The following is a 13,562-nucleotide window of genomic DNA, read 5'->3' on the forward strand; positions in this document are numbered from 1 at the left end:
CCCCTGCACCCCTTCTGCAGCTTCTCCCAGAAAAGACTGGGCTAATCATCTTGCCTTGAGGTTCAGCAGGGTTCTGTGAAACATTGGTAAAGGGCTAGAGTCCTCTTCAATCATTCATTCCACAAATATTTCATGGGTACCTATTTTGTCTTGACACTGGCCTGGATGCTGGGGAATAGCAGTGAGAAAAACAAAGCCACTGCCTTCATGGAGGTTACATGCTAATGGGGAGGCAGGCATGGAAATATCTAACATGTCTGGTCCTATGAAGACAAAGCACACAGGGTAAGAAAGTGATGGCAGGAGTGCTGGCTTTATTATTATTATTATTATTATTATTATACTTTAAGTTCTGGGATACTTGTGCAGAACGTGCAGGTTTGTTACATAGGTATACATGTGCCGTGGTGGTTTTCTGCACTCATCAACCAGTTGTCTACATTACGTATTTCTCCTAATATCCCTCCCCTAGCCCCCAACCCCCTGACAGGCCCCGGTGTGTGATGTTCCCCTCCCTTTGTCCATGTGTTCTCATTGTTCAACTCCCACTTATGAGTGAGAACATGCAGTGTTTGGTTTTCTGTTCTTGTGTTAGTTTGCTGAGAATGATAGTTTCCAGCTTCATCCATGTCCCTGCAAAGGACATTAACTCATCCTTTTTTATGGCTATGATTGCTGGTTTTTATAGGGTGGTCAGGGATGGTCTTTCTGAGGGGAAAGACAGCTATGAGCAGAGAGCTGAATCATGGAATATCATGTATGGTATGGTATCCCATGTAGGTATCTAGGGAAAGCTTCTAGGCTAAGGGCACAGGAAATGTAAAGGGTGTATACAGGGCCACCGTTTGGAGGATGGTCTTGCTGTGGCACAGCCCACTCAGGCCAAGCCAGCCATGTTGACTAGGAAGACCTGCAGTTTTGGAATCCTCATTCTAGATCATCCCAGGTGTTGTCTTTATGCTCTGCTAGTTTGAATTCCTCTCACAAGCAAAGGAGGGTATGCAGGAGGTCAGTGGTTAGAGGCTAGAACAGAGCCAGTGGGTAGGAGTTCTGGAAGGGAAAAAGTGAGGCTGGGAGGTGGCAGAAGGTGGTAGATCCTGCAGGGCCTCATAGGCCATGCAGGGACTTTGGCCTTGATCCTGAGGCACAGGAAACCCTTGGAGGGTTCTGAGCAGAAAGGGGACCTGCTGTGACAGGCCTTTGCCATCGTGGGGAAAATGGAGCGAAAGGGGTGAGGCTGGAGGCTGCTGTTCAGGGCAGAGAAGAAGGAGGCTTGGGTCTCCTGGAAGTGGGGACATGATGAGAAATGGCCAGCTCTGTGCTGTATTCCAAACACAGAGTGGACAGGATTTGTTGTTGCATTGGGTGCGGGCTATGGGAGAAAGGAGATGAGGATGATTCCAGTCTCCTTGGCCTTAATGATTATAGAAAGAAGTAGCTGTTTCCTGAGATGGGGACAGCAACAGGAGGAGCTGGAAGTTAAGATTCAGTTTGGCCATATAAAATTTTAGATGTCTATTAGATATCCAGGTGGAGAAGGCATTTAACGTGCACTTGAATGTGTGGTTTTTGAGTTCAAGGCTGTCAGGGCTAGAGATACAAAATTGGGAGACTAGGACTGGATGGTGCCTAAAATGTAAGACTAGATGTGGTCACAAGGGAGCCAGTCTTCTCCATCAGATTTTGAGCTCATGTGACACCATCTATGGGGCACCTGTGTAGACTTTTGATGAATGTCGAATGCATGTTTGAAAGATAGAAAGTCAGATCAAACCAATGGGGCACTGATTGAGGTGTGGACAGCTAGAGGCAAATTCTCCAATTCTGCCTGCTGGAGTTATTTAAGCTTGTCCTGCTCTTAAGGCAGAGTCCCCACATGTGTGGTCGAGTCTTTGTTTTCTGACACTTGGGTTTTCTTTCTTTTTTTTTTTTTTTTTCCAGGAAACTTAGGATTTTATTTGCATAAGCCACAGTAATTAAGAAATTCAATTTGGTTTTGAAATGGAGATTGACATACAGAAACACAACCCCATACACACATTCTCACACAGTCTGTGGGAAGTGTTTCCAGAGCAGTCTTGTTTGTGGTATTTGTTGTGTGGTCCTAGTGGGGAAGAAGTAAAGAGTCTTTGTTCACCTCAGACAAATTTATAAACTAACTGACCAAGAGATGGACTTTGTTTACAAGTCTGTTCATAAATAAAATGACGTTCTAATTTTTATTAAATAATAGGCAGTTAAGCAGCAGTAAAAATAAGTATACCAGAATTAAACAAAGAAAGGGGTTCATATCTCACCTTCAAATGGTCAGCTCTTTTCCCCCTAAACCTCAAAAAATCTTCTGTCTCCTCTCACCATCTTGTTTTAGAATTGACTACCAACTATTGCAGGAAGTTGAACTGTTTTTGACCTACATTTGTGATGAGTCTGCCATAATGTAATTCTGATTGTGCTGTCAAAGAAAACCACATATTCCCCCCACCAAAAGAAAATAATTATGTATAATGCAAACGTGATTATCATTGTTAGTGTGGAAGGGTACAATTTATTTATTTATTATTATTATTATTATTATTGTACTTTTAAGTTTTAGGGTACATGTGCACAACGTGCAGGTTAGTTACATATGTATGCATGTGCCATGTTGGTGTGCTGCACCCATTAACTCATCACTTACCATTAGGTATATCTCCCAATGCTATCCCTCCCCCCTCCCCCAACCCCACAACAGTCCCTGGTGTGTGATGGTCCCCTTCCTGTGTCCAAGTGTTGTCATTGTTCAATTCCCACCTATGAGTGAGAACATGCGGTGTTTGGTTTTTTGTCCTTGTGATAGTTTGCTAAGAATGATGGTTTCCAGCTTCATCCATGTCCCTACAAAGGACATGAACTCATCATTTTTTATGGCTGCATAGTATTCCATGGTGTATTTGTGCCACATTTTCTTAACCCAGTCTACCATTGTTGGACATTTGGGTTGGTTCCAAGTCTTTGCTATTATGAATAGTGCTGCAATAAACATATGTGTGCATGTGTCTTTGCAGCAGCATGATTTATAATCCTTTGGGCATATACCCAGTAATGGGATTGCTGGGTCAAATGGTATTTCTAGTTCTAGATCCCTGAGGAATCGCCACACTGACTTCCACAATGGTTGAACTAGTTTACAGTCCCACCAACAGTGTAAAAGTGTTCCTATTTCTCCACATCCTCTCCAGCACCTGTTGTTTCCTGACTTTTTAATGATCGCCATTCTAACTGGTGTGAGATGGTATCTCATTGTGGTTTTGATTTGCATTTCTCTGATGGCCAGTGATGATGAGCATTTTTTCATGTGTCTGTTGGCTGCATAAATGTCTTCTTTTGAGAAGTGTCTGTTCATGTCCTTCACCCACTTTTTGATGGGGTTGTTTGTTTTTTTCTTGTAAATTTGTTTGAGTTCATTGTAGATTCTGGATATTAGCCCTTTGTCAGATGAGTAGGTTGCAAAAATTTTCTCCCATTCTGTAGGTTGCTGTTCACTCTGATGGTGGTTTCTTTTGCTGTGCAGAAGCTCTTTAGTTTAATTAGATCCCATTTGTCAATTTTGGCTTTTGTTGCTATTGCTTTTGGTGTTAGACACTTGGGTTTTCTGACTCTGAGAGGAAGTATGGAAGACTCAGCAGAGACTGGTCTGGCCTGTGTTCTAGCATGGAAGGGTGGGAGTTTCCATGACCTGGAGAAGTGGTTCTGGCACGGAAGGCTTCCTCTTGTCCTTAGGATGCAGAAGAATCAGATGTGTCCCCAGCCACGGCACAGCATTCCTGGCCAATCAGCCATGAGGATGAGGCTCTGGGGTTGAACCTTCATTGGGTTTTCCCTGCTTGTGGTCCTGATCTCTGTCATCTTTATGATCTGCTTATTCTAATTCATTTCACACGGGCTTAGCAAAGGGGAAGGACTAGAAGGAGACCACTGCCTTTTTTTTTTTTTTGATTGATGATGACAACAATAGCCACAGCAACAGCTAATATTTATTGAGTCTTTAATGTGTATCAGTCATTGTTCTACGTGCTTTACTAGTGAGGCTGGAGAGCAGTGGTGCAATCTCGGCTCACTACAGTCTCTGTCTCCTGGACTCAAGCACTCCCCCGACTTCAGCCCCCAAAGTAGCTGGGACTACAGGCATGAGCCCCCACGCCTGGCTAATTTTTGTACTCTTTCTGTAGAGACAGGGTTTCACCATGTTGCCCAGGCCGGTCTCAAACTCCTGAGCTTAAGTGATCCACTTTGCCTCCATCTCCCAAAGTGCTAGGATTACAGATATGAGCCACCATGCCCAGCCTACTAGTGTGTCATTTAAGTCTTAAAACAGTTTATGGTTAAGTGTTACTACTAAGCCTATTTTAATGAAACTGTAGCAAACTTAGTTATGTCACTTGCCCAAGCTCAGATCATTTTTAAGTAGGGCCAGAACTTTATCCCAGGGATAAATAATATTTCAGTGGACTGAGAAGTTGAATTAGGAAAAATGAACCTAATTTTGATTTTGAGAAATCTATTGAATGTTCCACTCATAATTAATTTACAACAATGAACAAAATAAGGGAAAAAATCATCACTTAAAAGACAGATATATAAGGTTGAACAGAGAGTGACAAAGAGCGAGAGCTAGAAGATTCTTTGGGGGCCCCTCTTTCCTACATCTCAGCCTCTCTGGTTCTATCAGATGAGTCCTAGCAGCATTTTCCATGCTGCACTTCTTTGTGTGTGTGATTTAACCACACATTCTTCATCAAATACCACCTCACTTCTCTGCTCCCTTTGCCAGACAATTCTCCAAAGAGCTACCTATGTTTTCTATCTCTGCTTCCTTGATTTTTTTTTTTTTTAATTTTTTTAGTATTTATTGATCATTCTTGGGTGTTTCTCAGAGAGGGGGATTTGGCAGGGTCATAGGACAATAGTGGAGAGAAGGTCAGCAGATAAACATGTGAACAAAGGTCTCTGTTTTTCCTAGGCAGAGGACCCTGCGGCCTTCTGCAGTGTTTGTGTCCCTGGGTACTTGAGATTAGGGAGTGGTGGTGACTCTTAACGAGCATGCTGCCTTCAAGCATCTGTTTAACAAAGCACATCTTGCACCGCCCTTAATCCATTTAACCCTGAGTGGACACAGCACATGTTTCAGAGAGCACGGGGTTGGGGGTAAGGTTATAGATTAACAGCATCCCAAGGCAGAAGAATTTTTCTTAGTACAGAACAAAATGGAATCTCCTATGTCTACTTCTTTCTACACAGACACACTAACAATCTGATCTCTCTTTCTTTTCCCCACATTTCCCCCTTTTCTATTTGACAAAACCGCCATCATCATCATGGCCCGTTCTCAATGAGCTGTTGGGTACACCTCCCAGATGGGGTGGCCGCCGGGCAGAGGGGCTCCTCACTTCCCAGATGGGGTGGCCGGGCAGAGGGGCCCCCCACCCCCCAGACGTGGCGGCCAGGCAGAGGTGCCCCCAACCTCCCAGACGGGGCAGCTGCCGGGCGGGGGTGCCCCTCACCTCTCAGATGGGGCGGCTGCCTGGCGGGGGGCGCCCCCACCTCCCAGATGGGGCGGCTGCCGGGCGGGGGCGCTCCCCACCTCCCAGAAGGGGTGGCGGGACGGAGACGCTCCTCACTTCCCAGACGGGGCGGCTCCCGGGCGGAGGGGCTCCTCACTTCCCAGACGGGGTGGCCGGGTGGAGGGGCTCCTCACTTCTCAGATGGGGCAGCCGGGCAGAGGCACTCCTCAGTTCCCAGACGGGGTCGCGGCCGGGCAGAGGCGCTCCTCACTTCCCAGATGGGGTGGCGGCCGGGCAGAGGCGCTCCTCACCTCCCAGACAGGGTGGCGGCCGGGTAGAGACGCTCCTCACCTCCCAGATGGGGCAGCCGGGCAGAGGTGCTCCTCACATCCCAGACGGGGCGGCCGGGTAGAGGCGCTCCCTACATCCCAGATGATGGGCGGCCAGGCAGAAACGCTCCTCACTTCCTAGATGGGATGACAGCGGGAAGAGGCACTCCTCACTTCCCAGACTGGGCGGCTGGGCAGAGGGGCTCCTCACATCCCAGACGATGGGCGGCCAAGCGGAGATGCTCCTCATTTCCTAGACAGGGTGGCGGCCGTGCAGAGGCACTCCTCACTTCCCAGACTGGGCGGCTGGGCAGAGGGGCTCCTCACATCCCAGACGATGGGCAGCCAGGCAGAGACGCTCCTCACTTCCTAGACGGGGTGGCAGCCGGGCAGAGGCGGCAATCTCAGCACTTTGGGAGGCCAAGGCAGGCGGCTGGGAGGTGGAGGTTGTAGCGAGCTGAGATCACGCCACTGCACTCCAGCCTGGGCAACATTGAGCACTGAATGAGTGAGACTCCGTCTGCAATCCGGGCACCTCGGGAGGCCGAGGCAGGCAGATCACTCGAGGTCAGGAGCTGGAGACCAGCCCGGCCAACACGGCGAAACCCTGTCTCCACCAAAAAATACAAAAACCAGTCAGGCGTGGCGGCGCGTGCCTGCAATCCCAGGCACTCGGCAGGCTGAGGCAGGAGAATCAGGCAGGGAGGTTGCAGTGAGCCGAGATCGCGGCAGTACAGTCCAGCCTCGGCAACAGAGGGAGACCATGGAAAGCGGGAGACGGAGACGAGGGAGGGGGAGGGGGAGGAGGAGGGAGAGGGACGACCACTGCCTTTTATTGACCTGGAACCAGAGGAGCTCACACCTCGGAGGATGATAGGAGGGGAAATGACCTTAGAGGACAGTCCAAGTAACATTGGAAGATGATGTCCTTGATACTGGAATGGTGCTACTCTGGGGGTGTGGAGAGGCAGCAGCAAGCATGCTTGGTGGGGACCCTTGGGTCTTTGTGAATTTTTTTTTAATGTTCTTGCATGATTTTTAATCTACTCAGATTTTCTTCTTATTCATGAATCAGTTTTTGTGTGTGTGTTAGTCCAGGGAATCACCAATAAAATCACCTATTTTATTGAGAGTGTCAAGTCTATTATCCTAAGGTTGTACACAGTTTTCCCACTCAACCTTTCTTTCTCCATGGTGTCTGGGTCACATCCCTTTCTCACATCTGCTCCTGTGCATTTCTTTCTTTCTTTCTTTCTTTCCACTCAGTTAGTCTTGCCAGAAGTTTGCCTGTTTTATTGGTCTTTTTAAAGTTCCAATGCTAGGGTGATCCATTTTATTCTCTTTTATGTAAATTATTGATTTCTGCTTTCATCTTTATCTATTCTTTTCTCTCACTTTCCTTAGGCTAATATTGCTCTTTTGCCAATATTGTAAATTAAATTAGTTTTATTATTTCTTGTTTGATAATAAAAACATTGAGACATTTTCCCCTAAGTATAGCTTTGACCATATTCCATAAATTTTTATGGCTAGTTGTTATTTTAGAAAGATTTTCTAATTGCAATTTTGTTCTTTCTTTGACTCTAGGGTTTTCCCCTTAAATTTTCAAGTAATATTTGTTTATACTTTAGAAATTATTATCTAGCTTTATTTCTTTATGATTAGATTATGATTTCTACTTTGGAGAATTTGTTGACTTGTTTCCCTCTGTATAAGATCATTTTTTGTCAGTATTCTATGAAGAAAGATATTCTGTGTATGAAAGGTGAAAAAATTATGTTATTAATATCATTCAGTTTTTCTAATTTCATATCTATTGCCTAACTGATATTTGCCGATAGGCAATATATTGCTCTCACATTCTTACTATAGTTTATATCAGTTCCTCCTTTTATTCCTAAGTTTTTATTTTATATACTGTGATCCTATACTCTTCAGCACATTCATATTTTCAAACATTAGATCTTCAGAGTGAATTTTGTATATATATATATATATTTCCAATATGAAAATTGTAGTTATTCCCTATTCTCTCCTTTTTTTTTTTTTCTGCTTTACATTCTACTCTGTACCAATATTACACTCTTTTTTTCTTTCAGATATGCATTGATTGGGTCCATTTTTGCCAATTTCTCTATTTTTAATATATCTATATTATTGTTTTAGGAATAGTTCTTAGCACAATATACACAGTAGTTAAATTTTTTAAAATCCTGGCTAAGAGTCACTATCCTTTAACAGGAAAATTTAGTTCACTCATATTTTTCGGTAACAACTGATATGTTTGCTCTTCTATTATACTTAATGCTTTCTATTACTTTTAAGCTTCCTTACTGTTACTTCCTTTTATCTGTCTTCTAGTGCAAGTTTTCTTTGTTTTTTCTGTGATTTTTATTCTATTAGTGCTTAAAGTTGCTTCTTTAGAGCATGTTTTAAGCTGTATTTTTCTGTCAACATCCTGCCTAGCTAGCTTTTGTCTTAGGTAGGTCTTACTGACTCTATCTTGTAGAATTTTCTTCGTGTTTGTAGCATGTAGGTATCTATCTCTTTTCCTTGGTTTCCAAAGTTAATGTAGATATTCCATCTCTTTATATACTTTAGATCATTTTCATGAGAATTTAGGGGGTCAGGCAAGGCAGAGTTTAACATGTTATCGTTCCTCTTCATCTTGACATGGAAATTTTTTAAATAAAAGTTTTATTCTTTTTGATGCTATTGTGAATGGGTTTTAAAAAAAATTTGTTTTTGGACTAGCCATTGTTAGTATATAGAAATACAATTGATTTTTGTAAATTGATCTTGTATCTTGTGACCTTGCTGAATTTGTTGTTAGTTCAGTTCGTTTATATCTGTGAATAAAAGTTTTAATTCTTCCTTTCCAATCGGGATACCCCTTATTTCTTTTTTTCCCTGATTGTGCTGTCTAGAACCTCCAGTATAATATTGAATAGAAGTGGTCAGAGTGGCTAGCCTTGACTTATTCCTGATGTTAGGGGAAAAACATTTCATCTTTTAGCATTAAATATGATGTTATCTGTAGGTTTTTTGTGGATACCCTTCCAATAAAAATTTTTAAGCAGAGGATTTTGGCATGATTTGGTGGCAGTGTGGAAAATGCACTGGGGTGGAGGGCAGACTGGCGACCGTGGGGCAAGGAAAGAGACAGCAGTAGTCTGGACTAAAGCAATGAAGGGTAAAGATGGCATGGCTGTGTATGATGCTATGGGAAAGAGTTATCCCCAGAGTTAGTAGTGGATGTATAGGGACAGTGGACTGGGAGTAAGAAAAAGAAAGGAATGGAGGATGACTCCGCAGTGTCTGCCTTGGAAACAGAAAACAAACCAAATCAGTCTGCAGTGAATTTCAGTCTCCAGTAAAATGTGTTCTTGGGGCCTACCAGGATATTTGCTGCACTGACATTTTTCTTCGCTTGTCTGGTAGATAGAGCAGGTAGGTCACCTCCTCTCTCAGTGTTTTCCTGTGAGACAGAAGGGTGCAGTGGGGACAGACCTAGATTTATACCTAGCTAGGCTCTACATTTATTAATGCTATGACCTCATGCAAGGTTTGGTTTCTCTGAGCCTCATCTATAAAATGGAGGTGACATTTACCCGTCTTACAGGGTTGTTGTATGTGAGCCACCAGCTATAGATGCTTACGTGGTCCGGAAACATTGTTTACGTCCTTTCCTGCCCTTCTGTTCTTAAGACTCAGTAACTCAGACCTTTCCAGAGAGTTCTAGTGCCTGTGATGACACTTCATCTGTGGCCAACTCATCAGACATTTTAGACTGGGAATTTCAGGTGTGGTAGAAAGACACTGAAGGAGTCACTGAGCTCAGGAACAGTCATTAATTGTGCATGTATGTATCATGTGTATGTATGTAATGTGTACATATCATAGCATTACTGATCCCATGATAGCCTCCTCTCCTCTCCCTTCCCACACAGACAGTGGGGCCAGACCACCAAGAGGCCTGCAGCAGATTTTTCTCTGCCTGCATCACCTGGGGGATTTCCATGTTTATTGTCTAAAACTTAATGAGCTGGGCACAGTGGCATCCACCTGTAGTCCCAGCTTCTACTCGGGAGGCTGAGGCAAGAGGATTGTTTGAACCTGGGAATTCAAGACTAGCACGGGCAACACAGTAAAACCTAGTCTCTGAAAAATAAAAAAAATAAAAATAAAAACTTCATGAGTACAAGTTTTGCAATTACTGCTTTCACTACATTTTAAAAAATTATTTTATTTTAGATTAGGAGGTTACATGTGCTGGTTCTTTACATGGATACATTGCACAATGGAGGGGTTTGGGCTTCTAGTTGTATCCATCACCCAAATAGTGAGCACTGTACACAATAGGCAGTTTTTCAACCCTCACTGCCTCCCAAACTCCTCCCTTTTGGAGTCTCCTCACAGCATTTTTTTTTTTTTTGAGTTGGAGTCTTGCTCTGTTGCCCAGGCTGGAGTGCAGTGGCGCAATCTCAGCTCACTGCAAGCTCCGCCTCCCAGGTTCACACCATTCTCTTGCCTCAGCCTCCGAGTAGCTGGGACTACAGGCGCCCGCCACCACGCCCAACTAATTTTTTGTATTTTTTTAATAGAGACGGGGTTTCACTGTGTTAGCCAGGATGGTCTCGATCTCTTGACCTCATGATTCGCCCGCCTCGGCCTCCCAAAGTGTCCTCACTGCATTTTTAAGGCATCTCTCTTTTCTCCTCTTCTCTCCAACACTCTGGTCTTCTTTCTTTATGGATGCATTCCAACAAAAGGCTGAAACGTTACCTCCCTACCCCAATCCTAGCCCCCTTTAACCTCACCTTTCTCCAGCTGCTTGCTCCTGGATTGTGTTGTGAGAAATGAACTTTCCTCCTATTAGATTCTAAGCTCCTTAAGGCTGGGAGTCATGGGAGTCAAGCCTTCTATATATATATATATATATATATATTTTTTTTTTTTTTTCTGGCTTTGCTGTAACAGAGCCATACAGTGGAATATACACCAGTCTTGCCAGTAGATGACATGAGTTTGAGCTCTAGCTCCTCCCTAGCTGCATAGCATTGGCAAGTCACTTTCACTGATATCCACAGTATGCTAATTGATAAACGGGGTGTATCAAGATCTACCTTATAGGTTAGTTGATCAAGATTAAATTAAAACAGTATGTAAACTGCTTTAATTATGATGAGATAGAAACAAAAGGAATACTCCTACATTTATAGGAAAAATTAGAAAGCACTATTTAGCAAAAAGACAAAATAATTAATTTGTGAGTCATGAGGTAGAGCAGTGGTTCTCAACTGAAGGCAGTTTTGTCCCCCAGGGGACATTTGGCCACATCTGGAGAAATTTGTGGTTGTCCCAACTGCAAGTGGAGAGGTGCTGATGACGTCTACTAGGTTGGGGCCAGGGATTCTGCTAAACATCATCCCACAATGCACAGCACAGCTGTCTACAGTAAATAATTATCTGTCCCCAAATGCCAGTAAAGCTGAGGTTGAAAAACTGTGAGGTGGATTGATTTGAGAGGTTCATACCTTTAGCATAAGACATACCTGGGTTTTACTCCTCTTTCTATGTCTGTGAACTTGGGCAAGTGAGTCAACCCATTCAAGCCTCAGTTTCCTTCTCAGCAAAATGGGAACTTCTCACTGATGCTATGTACTGGCAGCTGCACCTGGCATCATTGATGAGAAGGTGCCAATAGACACACTGCGCACAGCTTGTTCTATATGCAGATGCTATTCATCTTCCAATGACTCCCTTTCTCTACCAGGAGTTCATAGCCATCTCCTTGAAAGCATCTCACATTTCATCTGGAGCTATTCACAAGCAGCCACATCCCAGGGTGCCAGAAGGCAGCGTCTGGCTGCTTCAAATTAAATTTACAATAGAAGCTGATCAGATTCTTCTCATAATGGATCAGGGTGGGGAACGGGAGTAGGAGCTGGTCCTGAAGGCCGGGAGGCTATAGGAGTTTGGAAATTAGCAAGAAAAGAACAAAGAGCCTTCCAGATAATGCAGTATCAGCCCTGCCTGGATGAATTACTGAAACAATCCCCACGTCTCTGCTTTTGCACAATTAGATGGCCTCTCCGTGCTGGCAGACATCCTATTGCATTGCAGTTTAATGTGGAATGAAGTTTTCTAATGGGACACGAGCAAACATAATCTATGAAGACACTGCTAATAAACTGCATCCTGTATATTGGAGGGTTTATAGGGTGCTGGTGATGACTGCACCAGTTAAGCACAGCTAAGCATCTCTTAATTTAGACATTTGGGCTCAAGTTATGGGAAACACTACAACTCGTTCCCTCAATTATTGGCAATACACATTCTGTCATCAGCCTAAGGTGCAATGTAGTTTTAGTCATTTGGAGCTAGTTGCAGATTTCACTCAACTGGCATCAGACACCTGTTTTGGAAGTTGTAAAAATCCACAAATTTGCCAGATTTACTGTCTTCTTATGAATATGTATCACAGCAGAGGCCCCCAAAGGACCTGTTTTTTGGATTCCTTAAAAGGTGTGCCTTGCACATCAATAGGGACGTCCTTGAAGGGTCTGCTCTCCAGAATGCCTCTGGGAATGTGCTCTTGTGGGCAGGAGGAGGCTGGGAGGACCCATGGGGATGAGGGAAAAGTCTTTGTTTAGGATTGAAACAGAGAGGGGACACTGGAAAGGAGAACAAAAGGATGAGAACACTGAACGGCTATTATGTTCCAGCCACCATGCTGGACCCTTGTGTTCATGCTCTCATGGTAATTTATTCTACATTTATTGAATGCCTAACAGGAATGCCAGGTATCGGAGACACAACAGTTAACAAGACAGCTTCTGCCTTCAAGGAACTTAATGATATCTTTAGGGAGACAGTTAAATAATCAGGCTATAAGTGCTATGACTGGGGAACCTGACCTCGCCTTGGGGGAGATCTTTGTGGATGCTCATCTGGAGGCTTGGGATGAACCCCCTCCATCTGCCCCTTTGCTTAGTTGTCCCTTACTCATTCCTCAAGTAACTCAGTTGTCCCTTTCTTGCCCAGGGACACCCTTTCCTCACAACCTGGTCAAACCCTCCTGTGATACCTGCTCAGATTACCATGCATTCACCCTTTGTGGTTTTACACGCGTGTGTGTGTGTGTGTCTTCTTCATTTATGCCCATCTACCCCACAAGGCTATAAGCTCCTCGATGACAAGAACTCTTTCTCTTTTACTTTTCACTGTAGCTCTCCAGGGCCTAACAGAGAGTCTGGCATATAGCAGATGCTAAACAAATACTTATGGAGTGAATGAATCAATGCTCTCTGGAGGAAGAGATCCCTAATAGAGTGTGGAAGGAGGGATGAGAGTGTTTCGAGCCAAGAAATAGTATGTGCATAGGTCTAGGCAAAAGTGAGAGAAAGGTGAGGTGCAGAATGACAATGGGTAGGTTCATTTTGGCTGGTGTATAGTGGGAAGGTGGAGCAGTGGCCCGGGCCAGCTCCACCAGGGACCCTGTATGCCCTGCTGAGGAGCTCGATACATTTCTAAGAAAGATGGTTCACACTGAGAGGTTTTAAATAGACATTGTTCACATTATCTAATAATTCAACAACACCCTTAGGAGGTGGGTAGTATTAATTCTCTTTGCAGAAGTTAAGCAAGCATGTAAGGCCTCTAAGCTGCCAAATAGCTGATATAGTTTGGC

General features: G+C 44.0%; 1 protein-coding gene across 5 annotated transcripts in view; it reads left to right on the forward strand.

Moving 5' to 3' along the window:
- Positions 1 to 13,562, forward strand: part of CSMD2 (CUB and Sushi multiple domains 2) — a 643,453-nt gene that overhangs the window by 71,281 nt on the left and 558,610 nt on the right. The gene's annotated exons all lie outside the window — the stretch shown is intronic.

This window comes from Pan paniscus, chromosome 1 (assembly GCF_029289425.2).
Source record: "Pan paniscus chromosome 1, NHGRI_mPanPan1-v2.0_pri, whole genome shotgun sequence".
Classification (NCBI taxonomy): Eukaryota; Metazoa; Chordata; class Mammalia; order Primates; family Hominidae; genus Pan; species Pan paniscus.